General features: G+C 53.2%; 1 long non-coding RNA gene across 1 annotated transcript in view; it reads right to left on the reverse strand.

Annotated features, from left to right (window-relative positions):
- Positions 1-1,288: 1,288 nt before the first annotated feature.
- LOC116969654 overlaps positions 1,289-15,503 on the reverse strand; it is a 31,452-nt gene continuing 17,237 nt past the window's right edge. Inside the window, exon 3 of the long non-coding RNA XR_004410881.1 lies at positions 1,289-1,361. This is a non-coding gene — a long non-coding RNA (uncharacterized LOC116969654). The remainder of the gene's footprint in view (positions 1,362-15,503) is intronic.

Genomic DNA, 15,503 nt, shown 5'->3' on the forward strand with positions numbered 1-15,503 from the left:
CTTGTCGGGTGCTCCAGCAGGTGGTCAAGGCGGGTGAATGCCTTGCCATACTCAGGGCACACAAAGGGTCTCTCTCCGGTGTGTATCTGCTGGTGCTCCCGCAGCCTCCGTGCTCTCTTGTCACAGTGGGAGCAGCTGCTCGCCGGCGTGGGTCCGCCGGTGCTGCCGCAACCCCTGTGAGCTGTCAAACTGCTCACCGCAGTACGGGCAGTCGTAGGGCTGGCCACTGGTGTGCACACGCTGGTTAGACGGGGCAATGGAGGTCATGGCAAAGCGCTCTTCACACACCGGGCTGGGGACGGGACGGCCGCCGGTGTGCAGTCGCTGGTGGGACAGCAGATAGGTGGAGCGGGTGAAGCCCTTGCCGCACCGAGTGCAGGTGTAGCGGCGCTCGCTGGTGTGGGTGCTCTGGTGCACCAGTAGGTTGCTGGCGCGGGTGAAGCCCTTGCCGCATTGGGCACAGGTGTAGCGACGCTCGCCAGTATGGGTGCGCTGGTGGGACTGCAGGCTGCTGGAGGAGGTGAAGCCCTTGCCGCACTGGGCGCAGGTGTACGGGCGCTCACCGGTGTGGGTGCGCTGGTGCACCAGCAAGGTGCTGGAGTGGGTGAAGCCCTTGCCGCACTGGGCACAGGTGTAGGGGGCGCTCCCCGGTGTGGGTCCGCTGGTGGGACAGCAGCCTAGTGGAGCGGGTGAAGCCCTTGCCACACTGGGCGCAGGTGTAGGGACGCTCACTGCTGTGGGTGCGCTGGTGCAACAGCAGGGTGCTGGAGTGGGTGAAGCCCTTGCCGCACTGGGCACACGTGTAGGGACGCTCGCCGGTGTGAGTGCGCTGGTGAATCTTCAGGTAGTTGGACGACTTGAAGCCTTTGCCGCAGTTGGAGCAGGTGAAGGGCCGCTCACTGCTGTGCATCCGCCGGTGCTCACACAACGCCGACGACTGGGCAAAGCTCTTGCCGCAGGTGGAGCAGCAATAGGGCTTCTCGCCCGTGTGCACCTGCCAGTGGATCTTCAGTTGATTCGCCGTCTTGAAGCTCTTGCCGCAGACGGAGCAGGTGAAGGGCCTCTCGCTGGAGTGCACGCGGTTGTGTCGCAGCAGGGTACTGGAGCTGATGAAGCTCTTGCCGCACTCCGTGCAGTTGAAGGGGCGTTCTCCTGTGTGCACCCGCCGGTGGATCTCCAGATGGCTCGGGCACTGCCAGGCCTTGCCACACACGTCGCACTCATAACGCCTCTCCTTGTTGTGCCCCGTCATGTGGTCCTCCATCGCGGCTCAGCAGCTCGAACTCAGCCCGCACACCCTGGCCGTCCTCAATGTCCGCTCACGCCCCCGTCTCTCCGTCCAAAGCAACGGCTCCTAAACCCTGCAGGAGGGGAACACAGAGGGTCAACAAGCTGGCAAACAGGACAATACTAGCACATATTGAGTGTGTTTATGGCGGTGGAAACTATTATATAATTCTGCGTGGCACAGTGGCGCAGCGGTACAGTTGCTGCCTCACCGCCAGAGACTCGGGCTCGATCCTGACTACGGGTGCTGTCTGTGTGGTTTGTACGTTCTCCCTTTGACCTGCGTGGGTTTTTCCTCCGGGTGCTCCTGTTTCCTCCAACATTTCAAAGACGTTCCGGGTTGTAAATTAATCGGCCTCCACAAAATTGTTAAATTCTTCCTAATGTGCGTGGGATAGTGCTCGTGTACGGGGTGATCGCTGGTCGGCACTTATTCCATGGGCCGAAAGACCTGTTGTTTCCGCGCTGCATCTCTAAACTAAACTAAATTAAACCAAAGAAGGGCGTCGACCCAAAACATCACCCATTCCTCTCTCCACAGATGCTGCCTAACCTGCTGAGTTACTCCAGCACTTTGTGTCTATCTTCTCCACAAATGCTGCCTGACCCGCCGAGTTACTCCAGCACATTGTCATAGTCATGGAGTGATACAGCGTTGGAAAGCGGCCCTTCGGCCCAACTCGTACCCGCACTCCTAGATCCCTCGGCGCTACACATTCTGCAAGGCTGAGTTCAGAGTCCTAATGAGACCACACCTGGAGTATTGTGTGCAGTTTTCGTCCCCTAATTTGAGGAAGGACGTTCTTGCTATTGAGGGAGAGCAGCGTAGGTTTACAAGGTTAATTCCCGGGACTGTCATTATACTGAGAGAATGGAGCGGCAGGGCTTGTACACTCTGGAGTTTAGAAGGACGAGAGGGTATCTTATTGAACCATACAAGTGTTGTTAAGGGTTTGGACACGCTAGAGGCAGGAAAGATGTTCCCAATGTTGGGGGAGTCCAGAACCGGGGGCCACACAGTTTAAGAATAAGGGGTAAGCCATTTAGAACAGAGACATGGAAACATTTTGTCTCACAGAGAGTTGTGAGTCTGTGGAATTCTCTGCCTCAGAGGCCGGTTCTGTGGATACTTTCAAGAGAGAGCTAGATAGGGCTCTTAAAGATCGTGGAGTCAAGAGATATGGGGAGAATGCAGGAACGAGGAACTGATTTGGGATGATCAGCCATGATCACATTGAATGGCGGTGCTGGCTCAAAGGGCCAAATGGCCTATTCCTGCACATATTGTCTCTTGTCTATTGCCCCAGCGCCCCGCCATTCACAGTGAAGATCCTGCCCTGGTTTGACTTCCTAAACTGCAACACCCTCCCCACCCCCAAACAATGTGACCTCCTCCCTGTGGCTCCCTACCCCTTACCCCTGCCGCCTCCTGCTCCTTACCCCACTTTGCTTCCTCCCCCCTCCTCCCCACCCCCAAACAATGTGAACCCCCACCAGGCTCCCTACCCCCTTCCATGACTCACTTGACCCCTCTCCCCCCCCCCCCAGTTCCCAGACCCGCCCATTCATCCCCCTCGGCACCAAACCCACTCCCCCTTGAATCCCTCCCCCCTCCCTTTACTCCCTGCTTCCCCCCGCTACTCACTTCACCCCTTTTTCCCAACCCCTCATCTTCTCCCCCCCCCCTCCCTCCCTCCAACGGACTGTCCCCTCTCTGTCTCTATCTCTCTCTCTGAAACTCTCCCTTTATTCCTGCCCCTCTCAGCCCCCACCGCTCAGATATATCTCTCCCTCTCCCCTCCGAACTCTCGCTCTCCTCCCCTTCCCCACTCTCTCTCGCCCTCCCTTCTCTCTCCCACCCTCTATCTCTCTCTCTTCCCCTCTCTCTCCCTCTCTACTCAATCCCTCTCTCTCTCCCCCCCTCCTATCTCCCTACCCACGCTCGCTCTGTCTCTCTCTCTCCCTTCCTCTCTCCCTGTCTCCCTCCCCACTCTCTCTCCCTCTTTCTCTCTCTGTCCGCGTCTCTCTCCCCCTCTCCCCCCACTTTCTCTCCCCCCTATCGTTCTCTCTTTCTCCCTCACTCTCTCTCTGGTTCTATCTCTCCTCTCTCTCCTCACACCATCTTTCTCCCTCTCTCCCTAACTCCCCCTCTCTCCCTCCCTCTCTCCCTCTCTCTCCCTCCTCTCACCGTCCACTGAGGGTCGGCTCCATCTTGGGGCCGGTGACGTTGCAACGGGGCGGGGCCAGTGGGCTGTCCGTTACGTCATTTCCGGGCTGATGCCCCTCTCTAGAATCTTTCAGCGGGGCGGCCTCAGCCCGGAAATGAGGCATATGTCGCGGCCCCAAGATGGAGCCGACCATCACTGGACCAAAGATCATGATTTTTGCACTGGACGGTGAGAGAGAGAGAGAGAGAGAGAGGGAGGGATAGAGAGAGACAGAGAGAGAGAGAAAGGGGGTGAGAGGGAGAGAGATAGAGAGAGAGGGAGAGAGAGATGGAGAGAGAGGGGGAGAGAGAGAGACGGAGGGAGAGAGAGGGGAGAACGAGAAGGGAGAGAGAGAGTGCGAAAGAGAGAGATGGAGGGAGAGGGAGAAAGAGGGGAGAGTGAGGGAGAGAGATTTTGAAATGTTAAATCTTTTCTCAAATGGATAGATGTTTAGATCTAGTAATTGAATTTTGTAATTAGCTACAGTTGGGTAACTAACTAATTATATGCTTTAATTTCATGTCATCCAAGTAAGATTGTTCCATATTTGTTTCAGAATGCTTCAATCTATAGGGAGGTTTCACGGCAGTGGGGTCACGACCCATGACCCGTACTGTTGCTACGCTACTCCAAATGGAGTACACGCGATGAACTGCAGGTAGGCACTGACCATTGTTTCCAGCGTAGCGGGCCCGTTAAAACCCCATCGCTGAAATTGTCCATTTTTGCGCTGTAAATAATTATGGAAATCGGGATAAGCGTGTGAGACATTTAGCCAACTTCAGAATTCCAAAAGTGAGGAGAAATGACGGTAGATAGAAACGAGAGCTGAAGGGACAACAACAGCCAGAGTGCTTGGCGAACATTGGCCGTTTGCTCACTGCATTTCATCAACAGTCAGGCATTATTTGTGTTTTTTCTTGATTCCTTTGGCATCTAAAATGTTTCAGAAGTGATACATCTGGCTGTAATATTTTTAAATCGACCATGTTTCCCAAGTGGGTTTTTACATACAAAATGATAACGCCTCTGAAGAAAAATTTACAGCCAGATTTATCACTTCTGAGAATTTTTAGATACCGAAGGAATCAAGAAAAGACACAAATAATGCCTTACTTGATGAAATGCAGTGAGCAAACGCGATAATTGCCAATATTTTCAATGTTTACCAAGCACTTTAGCTGCTGTTGTCCCCAGTTCTCGCTTCTCTATACCTTCATTTCACTTCACGTTTGGAATTCTGAAGTTGGGTACGATGTCTCTCACACTTTCCCCGACTTCCACAATTTTTTTCAGCTCAAAAATTCACCATTTTGATGGTTTTTAACAGGTAGGAAAGTACGCGTTTCTTGCATTAATAACATATACCGGAAGTTACGGATGTCCTCCAGATGGATTGAGCGGCTCCGTGCGTCAAACCCTAGCACCCAGTGACCTTACGTGCAACCCCCCTATTAAAAAAGTTATGGCCATTTTCATAGCATCTAGTTCCCTATTGCTTTTCCATTGACTTAACACAAAAGCTGTGATCAAGGACAGTCAAAAGCCCATAACTTTCTGAAACATTAAGAGAACTGAATGACATTTTCAGTTATTATAGATTGAAACATTCTGAAACAAATATGAAACAATCTTACTTGGATGACCTGAAATTAAAGCATATAATTAGTTAGTTACCCAATTGTAGCTAATTACAAAATTCAATTACTAGATCTAAACATCTATCCACTTCTTAAGAAAAGAGTTAACATTTTTAAATCTCTCTCTCTCTCTAGCGCTATCGATAGCTCAGCATAGATCGAGATAGAGATCTAGCCGCTCTCTATCTCTGCGAGATAATATAGAGCCTATCCATCTCTGCTATCTCTCTGTCCTCTTCTAATCTATCTCTCTCTCTCTCTCTCTCTCTATCCCTCCCTCTATCTCTCTCTCTATCCCTCCCTCTATCTCTCTCTCTCTCTCTCTCTCCCTCACTCCCTCTCTCTCTCCCTCCAGTGCGGGTCGGCTCCATCTTGGGGCCGGGGGGGACGGCGACATCATTTCCAGGCTGAGGCCGCTCCGCTGAAAGATTATAGAGGGAGGGGGGGAGAGAGGCATCAGCCCGGAAATGACGGCATCGCCGGCCCAAGATGGAGCCGACCCGCACTGGACGGTGAGAGAGATGGAGTGAGAAAGAGAGAGATGGAGGGAGAGAGAGAGTGAGTGGGGAGGGAGAGAGAGAGAGAGAGGCGGTGGGGAGGGAGAGATGGAGAGAGAAAAGTGGATAGAGAGAGAGGGTGGGGTGGGAGAAGGTGATAGAGAGAGATAGAGGGTGGGGAGGGAGAGATAGAGAGAGAGAGAAAGGGTAGAGAGATAGGGGGAAAGGGTGGGGAGGGAGAGATGGAGAAAGAGATAGAGAGAGAGGAAAAAGGGTGGGGAGGGAGAGATGGAGAGAGAGAAGGGGATAGAGAGAGGGTGGGAGTGATGGAGAGAGAGAAGGGCATAGAGTGAGAGGGTGTGGAGGGAGAGATGAAGAGAGAGAAGGGGATAGAGAGAGAGGGTGGGGAGGGAGAGATGGAGACAGAGAAGGGGATAGAGAGGGAAAGGGGGGAGGGAGAGATGGAGAGAGAAGGAGATAAAGAGAGAGATAGGGTGGGAAGGGAGAGATGGAGAGAGAGAAGGGGATAGAGAGAGGGGGGAAAGAGGGGAGAGAGAACGATTGGGGGGCAGAAAGGAGAGAGAGTGGGAGAGATGGAGAGAGAGAGAAGGGGATAGAGAGAGAGAGGGTGGGGAGGGAGAGATGGAAAGAGAGAAGGGGATAGAGAGAGAGAGAGGGTGGGGAGGGAGAGATGGAGAACGATAGAGGGAGAAAGAGGTGAGAAGGGGATAGAGAGAGTGGGAAAGGGGGGAGACATGGCAAGAGAGAAGGGGGTAAAGAGAGAGGGTGGGGAGAGAGAAGGGGATAGAGAGAGAGAGAGGGTGGGGAGGGAGATATGGAGAGAGAAAGGGATAGAGAGTGAGAGAGATAGAGAGTGCGGGGAGGGAGATAGGAGGGGTGGAGAGCGAGTGTGGGGAGGGAGAGAGATGGATTGAGTAGAGAGAGAGTGAGAGGGTAGAGAGACAGAGAAGGAGAGAGAGATAGAGGGGTGGAGAGAGAAGGGAGGGAGCGAGAGAGGGGGGAGTTGAGGAGAGAGTTCGGAGGGGAGAGGGAGAGAGAGATATCTGAGCGGTGGGAGGCCGAGAGGGGCAGGAATAAGTGGAGAGGGTCAGCGAGAGAGAGGAGACAGTCCGGGGGAGGGAGGAGAGGGGTGAGAGGCTGGAGGTGGAAAGGGGGTGAAGTGAGTAGCGGGGGCAAGCAGGGAGCAAAGGGAGGGGGGAGGGATTCAAGGGGGAGTGGGTTTGGTGCCGAGGGGGATGAATGGGGGGGGCAGGAAACTGGGGCGGGGAAGAGAGACGGGTCAAGTGAGTCATAGAAGGGGGTAGGGAGCCTGGTGGGGGTTCACATTGTTTGGGAGGGGGAGGGAGCAAAGTGGGATAAGGAGCAGGAGGCAGCAGGGGTAAGGGGCAGGGAGCCACAGGGAGGAGGTCACATTGTTTGGGGGTAGGGAGGGTGTTGCAGTTTAGGAAGTCAAACCAGGGCAGGATCTTCACTGTGAATGGCGGGGCGCTGGGGCAATAGACAATTGGTGCAGGAGGAGGCCATTCGGCTCTTTGAGCCAGCACCGCCATTCAATATGATCATGGCTGATGATCCCCATTCCAGTACCCCGTTCCTGCCTTCTCCCCATATCCCTTGACTCCGCTATCTTTGAGAGCCCTATCTAGCTCTCTCTTGAAAGCATCCAGAGAACCAGCCTCCACCGCCTTCTGAGGCAGAGAATTCCAGACTCACAACTCTCTGTGTTTACGTTCTAAATGGCTTTACCCCTTATTCTTAAACTGTGCGTGGCCCCTGGTTCTGGAATCCCCCAACATCGGGAACATGTCTCCCTGCCTCTAGCGTGTCCAAACCCTTAATAATCTTATATGTTTCAATACGATCCCCTCATCCTTCTGACCTCCAGAGTGTAAAAGCCCAGCCGCTCCATTCTCTCAGCATATGACAGTCCCGCCATCTTGGGAATTAACCTTGTAAACCTACGCAGGGCTCCCTCAATACCAAGAATGTTCTTCCTCAAATTAGGGGGCCAAAACTGCACACAATACTCCAGGTGCACACGGGCGAGAAGCCCTATGGCTGCTCTACTTGCGGCAAGAGCTTTACCCAGTTGTCGGGGCTGCGGGTGCACAGCAGTGAGCGGCCCTTCACCTGCTCCAACTGCAGCAAAGGCTTCAAGTCGCCCAACCACCTGAAGTTGCACAGGCGCCTGCACACCGGGCAGCGCCCCTACACCTGCGCCCAATGCGGCAAGGGCTTCATCAGCTCCAGCAGCCTGCAGAAGCACCAGCGCACCCACACCAGCGAGCGCTCCTACACTTGTGCCCAGTGCGGCAAGGGCTTCACCCAGCCCAGCGGCCTGCTGGTGCACCAGCGCACCCACACCGGCGAGCGTCCCTACACCTGCGCCCAGTGCGGCAAGGGCTTCACCCGTTCCTCCTGCTGTCCCACCAGCGGGTGCACGCCGGCGACCGTCCCGTCCCCAGCCCGGTGTGTGGAGAGCGCTTTGCCATGGCCTCCCACGCCCTGTCTCACCAGCACGTGCACACCAGTGGCCCGCCCTACGACTGCCCGTACTGTGGTGAGTCGTTTGACAGCTCGCGGGGGTTGCGGCAGCACCGGCGGGCCCATGCCGGCGAGCAGCTGCTCCCACTGTGACAAGAGAGCACGGGGGCTGCAGGAGCACCAGAGGATACACACCAGAGAAAGACCCTTTGTGTGCGCTGAGTGTGGCAAGGGTTTCACCTATCCATGTTCTCCACAGATGCTGTCTGACGTGCTGAGTTACTCCAGCACTCTGTGAGACGTCACCTACCCATGTTCTCCACAGATGCTGCCTGACCCGCTGAGTTACTCCAGCACTACGTATTAGAGTCATAGAGTGATACAGTGTGGAAACAGGACCTTCGGCCCAACTTGCCCACACCGACCAACATGTCCCAGCTACACTAGTCCCACCTGCCTGCATTTGGTCCATATCCCTCCAAACTTGGCCCGTCTATGTACCTGTCTATAATTGTTTCTTAAATGTTGGGATAGTCCCAGCCTCAACTACCTCCACTGGCAGCTTGTTCCATACACCCACCACTCTCTGTAGAAAAGTTACCCCTCAGATTCTTGTTAAATATTTTCCCCTTCACCTTGAACCCATGTCCTCTGGTCTTCGATTCCCCAACTCAGGGCAAGAGATTCTGTGCATCTAACTAAATTGTGCTCTATGCAAGATTCCAGCATCTGCAGTTTCTTGTGTCTCCCTCACGTATATCCACCTATCACTTCTGAAGAACGGTCTCAGCCTGAAACGTCACCCATTCCTTATCTCTAGAGATGCTGCCTGTCCCGCTGAGTTACTCCAGCATTTTGTATCCACCTATCACTTGCCAGGCTTTGTCCAGCCCCCAACTCTCTTTTCCAGCTTCCTCCACCCACCCTCTCCACTCAGTCTGAAGAAGGGTCCTGACTCAAAACGTCGTCTGTCCATTCCCTCTAAAGCGGTGGAGGGACTCAGTGGGTCAGGCGGCATCTGTAGAGGGAAGGCAATCTAAGGCGACCACTCCCACCTCTCCTTTCCGACTTTCTCCACCCCCCACAACAAGCAGTCTGAAGAAGGGTCTTGACCTAGAATGTTGCCTGTCCATGCTCTCCAGAGGTGCAAGTTACTCCAGGAGATTATGTCTCTTTTTGTAAACCAGCATCTCCTGTTCCTGTATCTAGACTAGGCGTAAATTTCACCCTTCACTTGCGCTCAGTCCGTCAAGGCCTGCTGGATCTCCCGGTTGCCAACCATTTTAACTCCCCTTCCCACTCCCACACTGATCTTTCTGTCCTGGGCCTCCTCCATTGCCAGTGAGGTGACACACAAACTGGAGGGACAGCACCTCACAGTTTACAGCCCAATGACATGAACACAGAATTCTCCAATTTGAGGAGACTCTCCCCTCATCCAAATGAAACCTGGAGCCTGTCCCGAGAGGGGAGTGGTGCAAGAGAGAGGGGAAGGGGGTAGGAGGAGATGGGGGTGAAGAGGGGTGGGAGGGGGGAGAAAGGGTGTGGGAGGGGAGGAGGGAGAGGGATGGGGTGAGAGGAGGACTGTATTACACTCGCTCCCGGGCCCCACAACTGTATTACACTCGCTCCCGGGCCCCACAACTGTATTACACTCGCTCCCGGGCCCCACAACTGTATTACACTCGCTCCCGGGCCCTACAACTGTAATACACTCGCTCCTGGGCCCCACAACTGTATTACACTCGCTCCCGGGCCCCACAACTGTAATACACTCGCTCCCGGGTCCCACAACTGTAATACACTCGCTCCCGGGCCGCTCCCCCTCCCCCTCTCTCACTCCTCCTCCTCTCTCTCTCCGCCCCTCCTCCTCCTTTTTCCCCCTCCCCCTCTCTCTCTTTCTCCCTCCCCCCATTCACTCATTAACCGTTAACCGCTCCGAAGCTGGGACACCTGGAAAGCGACGGTAAAGGGGTAAAAAGCATGAATTTAAAGCAGCTGCATTTGATTGACACCGTGCGCTCGACCCGTTCTCCCGCCTCCACCCGGGATCCGAGCGCGTGTGTGTGTGGGCGGGGCCAGAGCCCGCGCGTGTGTGGGCGGGGCCAGAGCGCGTGTGTGTGGGGGCGGGGCCAGAGCGTGTGTGTGTGGGCGGGGCCAGAGCCCTGTGTGTGGGCGGGGCCAGAGCGCGGGGGCAACGGCGCGAGGCCCAGTGACGTCAACACCCCCCCCCCCACCAACTGTCAACGCTCCCGCGCTCCCTCAGCCGTTGACGCCCGTTATTTCCCGCCATCCCTCCCGCTCGCGTTTCCAGAACGTTCTTCCCCAACGGCCGTCCATTCGGGCTTCGCTTCTCCACAACGATCACCTCCCTCCCTCCCTCCAGCAGCCGCAGCGTCGCCTCACCTGGAGCCTGGACTCTGCTTCACTGGGAAATATTAACATTTTTAAAATCTCTCTCCCTCACTTTCTCCCCCCACCCCCTATCGTTCTCTCTCTTTCTCCCCCTCTCTTTCTATCTCTCCCTCTCTCTATCTCTTTTTTTTTTATAGATACATAGACAATAGGTGCAGGAGTAGGCCATTCGGCCCTTCCAACCTGCACCGCCATTCAATATGATCACGGCTGATCATCCAACTCAGTATCCTGTACCTGCCTTCTCTCCATACCCCCTGATCCCTTTAGCCACAAGGGCCACATCTAACTCCCTCTTAAATATAGCCAACAAACTGGCCTCAACTACCTTCTGTGGCAGTGAATTCCAGAGATTCACCACTCTCTGTGTGAAAAATTTTTTCTTCATCTCAGTCCTAAAAGATTTCCCCCTTATCCTTAAACTGTGACCCATTGTTCTGGACTTCCCCAACATCGGGAACAATCTTCCTGCATCTAGACTGTCCAACCCCTTATGAATTTTGTAAGTTTCTATAAGATCCCCCCTCAATCTACTAAATTCTAGCGCGTACAAACCGAGTCTATCCAGTCTTTCTTCATATGAAAGTCCTGACATCCCAGGAATCAGTCTGGTGAACCTTCTCTGTACTCCCTCTATGGCAAGAATGTCTTTCCTCAGATTCGGAGACCAAAACTGTACGCAATACTCCAGGTGTGGTCTCACCAAGACCCTGTACAACTGCAGTAGAACCTCCCTGCTCCTATACTCAAATCCTTTTGCTATGAATGCTAACATACCATTCGCCTTCTTCACTGCCTGCTGCACCTGCATGCCTACTTTTAATGAGTGGTCTACCATGACACCCAGGTCTCGTTGCCTCTCCCCCTTTCCTAATCGGCCACCATTCAGATAATAGTCTACTTTCCTGTTTTTGCCACCAAAGTGGATAACCTCACATTTATCCACAGTTAGATTTGGCCCTTGTTGCTAAAGGGATCAGGGGGTTTGGAGAGAAGGCAGGTACAGGATACTGAGTTGGATGATCAGCCATGATCATATTGAATGGCGGTGCAGGCTCGAAGGGTCGAATGGCCTCTACTCCTGCAACTATTTTCTATGGTTCTATGGCCCTCTCTTGTCTCTCTCTGTAACTGGCTCGCTTTCTTCCTCTCTCTATCTCACTGTCTCTCTCTCTGTCTCTCCCTCTCAGTCTCTCATTCTGTCTCTCTCACTGTCTCTCTCCCTGTCCCCCTCTCTCTCTCTCCGTCTCTCTCTTCTTTCTTTCTCCCTGTCCCCCTCTCTCTCTCCGTCTCTCTCTTCTTTCTTTCTCCCTGTCTCTCTCTCTCTCTCTCTCTCTCTCTATCTCTCGCTCTCACTCTCTCTGTCTCTTTCCAATCTGCCTATCTCTCCCTACGTGTCTCGCTCTGTTTTTCTCTCTATATATCTGTCTCTGCATCTCTTTCTCTGTCTGTCTCTCTCCTTCTCTCTCCCTCTCTCCATCTCTTTGTCTCTCTTTCTCTCTCTCTTTCTCTCCCACTGTCTCTCTCGCTTAATTTTCAATTTTAAAATTCAAAAACTTTATTGGCATGATAAAAAATACATTGTTATATTGCCAAAGTATATAACATGACACACATATTTAAAATGCATCAGTATAAATACAAGTCTACAGTGCATGGATAGATATGTCCCTGTACATAAACTCGCAATAGGCCTATAGCCCTTTATTGATGCTACACGTTCTTGCAGCTGCAGCAGTACAACACAAAAGCAAGTTTAGCAATTCAATATTCATTTCTTAGTGTCAGTTAATGTCAATTATTGTGTGCATACACATGTGCATGTTGGTCATTCGCTGTCTCTCAGGTTATGGCATGCTGTTACGTATTGTGCCTTATTTCCTTCGACAATTATTATTCTTAGTTTTGATGTATCATCTAGTTCTTTAAAATCAGGGGTTGCCACACTGAGTTTGTCAAAGTATGCTTTCCTTGTTTTGTCAAAATTTTTGCATTTTAGGAATATGCGGCCACTCATCTGCCAAACAGTGGCCGCATATTCTGTTTTCTCTTGGTTGCCAGAATCTCTTGTCTTCCTGTCTCTCTCTTTCCCCCTCCCTCTCTCTCTCTCTCACTCTCTCTATCTCTCTCTTTCTCTTTGTCTCCGCCTCTCTCTTTCTCTGTCTCCCTCCTCTCTCTCTCTGTCCCTCGCTCTCTCTGTCTCTCACTGTCTCTCCCAGTCTCTCTCCCCCTGTCTGTCTCTCTCTCACATGCTCATAGATACATAGACAATAGGTGCAGGAGTAGGCCATTCGGCCCTTCGAGCCTGCACCGCCATTCAATATGATCATGGCTGATCATCCAACTCAGTATCCCGTACCTGCCTTCTCTCCATACCCCCTGATCCCTTTAGCCATAAGGGCCACATCTAACGCCCTCTTAAATATAGCCAATGAACTGGCCTCAACTACCCTCTGTGGCAGAGAGTTCCACAGATTCACCACTCTCTGTGTGAAAAATGTTTTTCTCATCTCGGTCTTAAAGGATTTACCCTCTATCCTTAAGCTGTGACCCCTTGTCCTGGACTTCCCCAACATCGGGAGCAATCTTCCTGCATCTAGCCTGTCCAACCCCTTAAGAATTTTGTAAGTTTCTATAAGATCCCCTCTCAATCTCCTAAATTCTAGAGAGTATAAACCAAGTCTATCCAGTCTTTCTTCATAAGACAGTCCTGACATCCCAGGAATCAGTCTGGTGAACCTTCTCTGCACTCCCTCTATGGCAATAATGTCCTTCCTCAGATTTGGAGACCAAAACTGTACGCAATACTCCAGGTGTGGTCTCACCAAGACCCTGTACAACTGCAGTAGAACCTCCCTGCTCCTAGACTCAAATCCTTTTGCTATGAAAGCTAACATACCATTCGCTTTCTTCACTGCCTGCTGCACCTGCATGCCCACTTTCAATGACTGGTGTACCATGACACCCAGGTCTCGCTGCATCTCCCCTTTTCCTAGTCGGCCACCATTTAGATAATAGTCTGCTTTCCTGTTTTTGCCACCAAAATGGATAACCTCACATTTATTGTGAGGTGTCACTCCCTCTCTCTCTGTCTCTCTCTCCCTCAGTCTCTCCCTCTCTCGCATTCTCACTCTCTCTCTCTCCCTCTCTCTGTATCTCTCCATGTCTCTCTCTCTGTTTCTCTCTCTACCTCTCTCTGCCTCTCTATCTGTCTCTCACTCTCTCTGTCTCTCTCTCCCATCTGTCTGTCCCTCACCCCCTCTCTCTGTGTCCATATCTGCTGCCCCCTTTCTCTCCCTGTGTCTCCCTCTCTCTCTCCCTCTGTCTCTCTTCCGGAAGTGGCGGCGCTGTGATACAGCTGCGGCTCGCCTGCAGTCTGTCTGTTTTTACTTTTTATGTTGTTTTTTTTTGTCTAGTTTAGTACATTTTTTGGTTATTAGGTGGTGTTATGTGTGTGGGGGAGGGTGAAACAGAGCTTTCTGTCTCTCCCTTCGGGGGAATGCGACTTTTTGTCGTATCCCCCTTCTCTTCCCCCGTCTGCGCTGAGGCCTAATGGCGGAGCTGGCGGCCTCCAACCTGCGACCGACCTCGAGGGTCCGGAGGTAGAGCCAGCCAGGACTCACCAACGCGAGGCTGGCCGTCTTCGAGCTGTGGCGACGTCCGGGTAGCGGCACGACTCGGCGCTCCGGTGAGGGCGAACGGTGCGGGGCTGAGACACTCCTGTGCGGCCGGCACGGCTACTGGCTGGAAGGCGCTCCCGTGTGAGCAGTCCGGTGCGGGGCTGAGACGCTGCCGTGAGGGCGGACCGGCTACTGGCTGGAAGGCGCTCCCGAGCGAGCGGCCTGGTGCGGAGCTGAGACACTCCTGTGCGGCCGGCACGGCTACCGGCTGGAAGGTGCTTCCGTGGGGGCAGCCTGGTGCGGGGCTGAGACGCTGCCTTGTGGGCGGCCCGGTGCGGAGCGGAGACGGTGCTACGGCGGCTGAGGCGGCGGCAACCTGGATTCGGGGCTCGGCCGCGGGCTAATGGAGGACAATGTCGGGAGCTCGCAGGTCACAGGCTGGTGCCTGTTTTCCGGAGCACCCGTTGCAACAGCTGTGGGCAGCTTCGACAACCCCCCGGGCCGCGGAGTTTGAATCCGCGGGACTGACTTACCATCGCCCGGTGGGGTATCGCCTCGGCGCAGAGGGAGAAGAGGAGAGAAGAGACAGTAACTCTAAGACTTTTGCCTCCATCACAGTGAGGAGGTGTTTGGTGAACTCACTGTGGTGGATGTTAATTTGTGTTTATTGTGTTTTGTTATTATTACATGTATGGCTGCAGGCAACAGCATTTCGTTCAGACCGAAAGGTCTGAATGACAAATAAAGGATTCAATTCTTTCTCCGTTTCTCACCGTCTCTCTCTCTCTGTCTCCCTCTCCGTTTCTCTGTCTGTTTCTCTGTCTTTCTTTCTCTCTCTCTGCATCTCTCTCTATTTCTCGCTATCTCTCTCTGCTTTTCTCTGCCACTGTCCCTCTCACTGACACTCTCTCTCTCACCCTCTCTCTCTCTTTCTCTCTCACTCTCTCTGTCTGCCTCTTAGTCTCTGTCACTCTCGGGCTCTGTCTCTCTCTCCCTCAGTCTCGCCCTCTCACTCCCCGTCTCTCTCTCCCTTTCTGACTCTCTTCTCTCTCTCTCTCTCCATCTCTCTGTCTGTCTGTCCCACTGTCTCTCTCTCCCTCTCTCTCTCTCGCACTCTCTCTCTATGTGTCTGTCTGTTTCGCTGTATCTCTCTTTGTATCGGTTTTTCTCTCTCTTTCTCTATCTCTCTTTCTCTCTCTCTGTCTCTATATCTCTCTCCCCCCCCCCTCTCACTCTCTCTCTCTGTATTGAGTCTGTATTGAGAAGTTAGGAGGTCACGTTGCTGTTGTACAAGACGTTGGTGAGGTTGCATTTAGAGTATTGCGTTCAGTT

This window comes from Amblyraja radiata, unplaced genomic scaffold, assembly GCF_010909765.2.
Source record: "Amblyraja radiata isolate CabotCenter1 unplaced genomic scaffold, sAmbRad1.1.pri S94, whole genome shotgun sequence".
NCBI lineage: Eukaryota > Metazoa > Chordata > Chondrichthyes > Rajiformes > Rajidae > Amblyraja > Amblyraja radiata.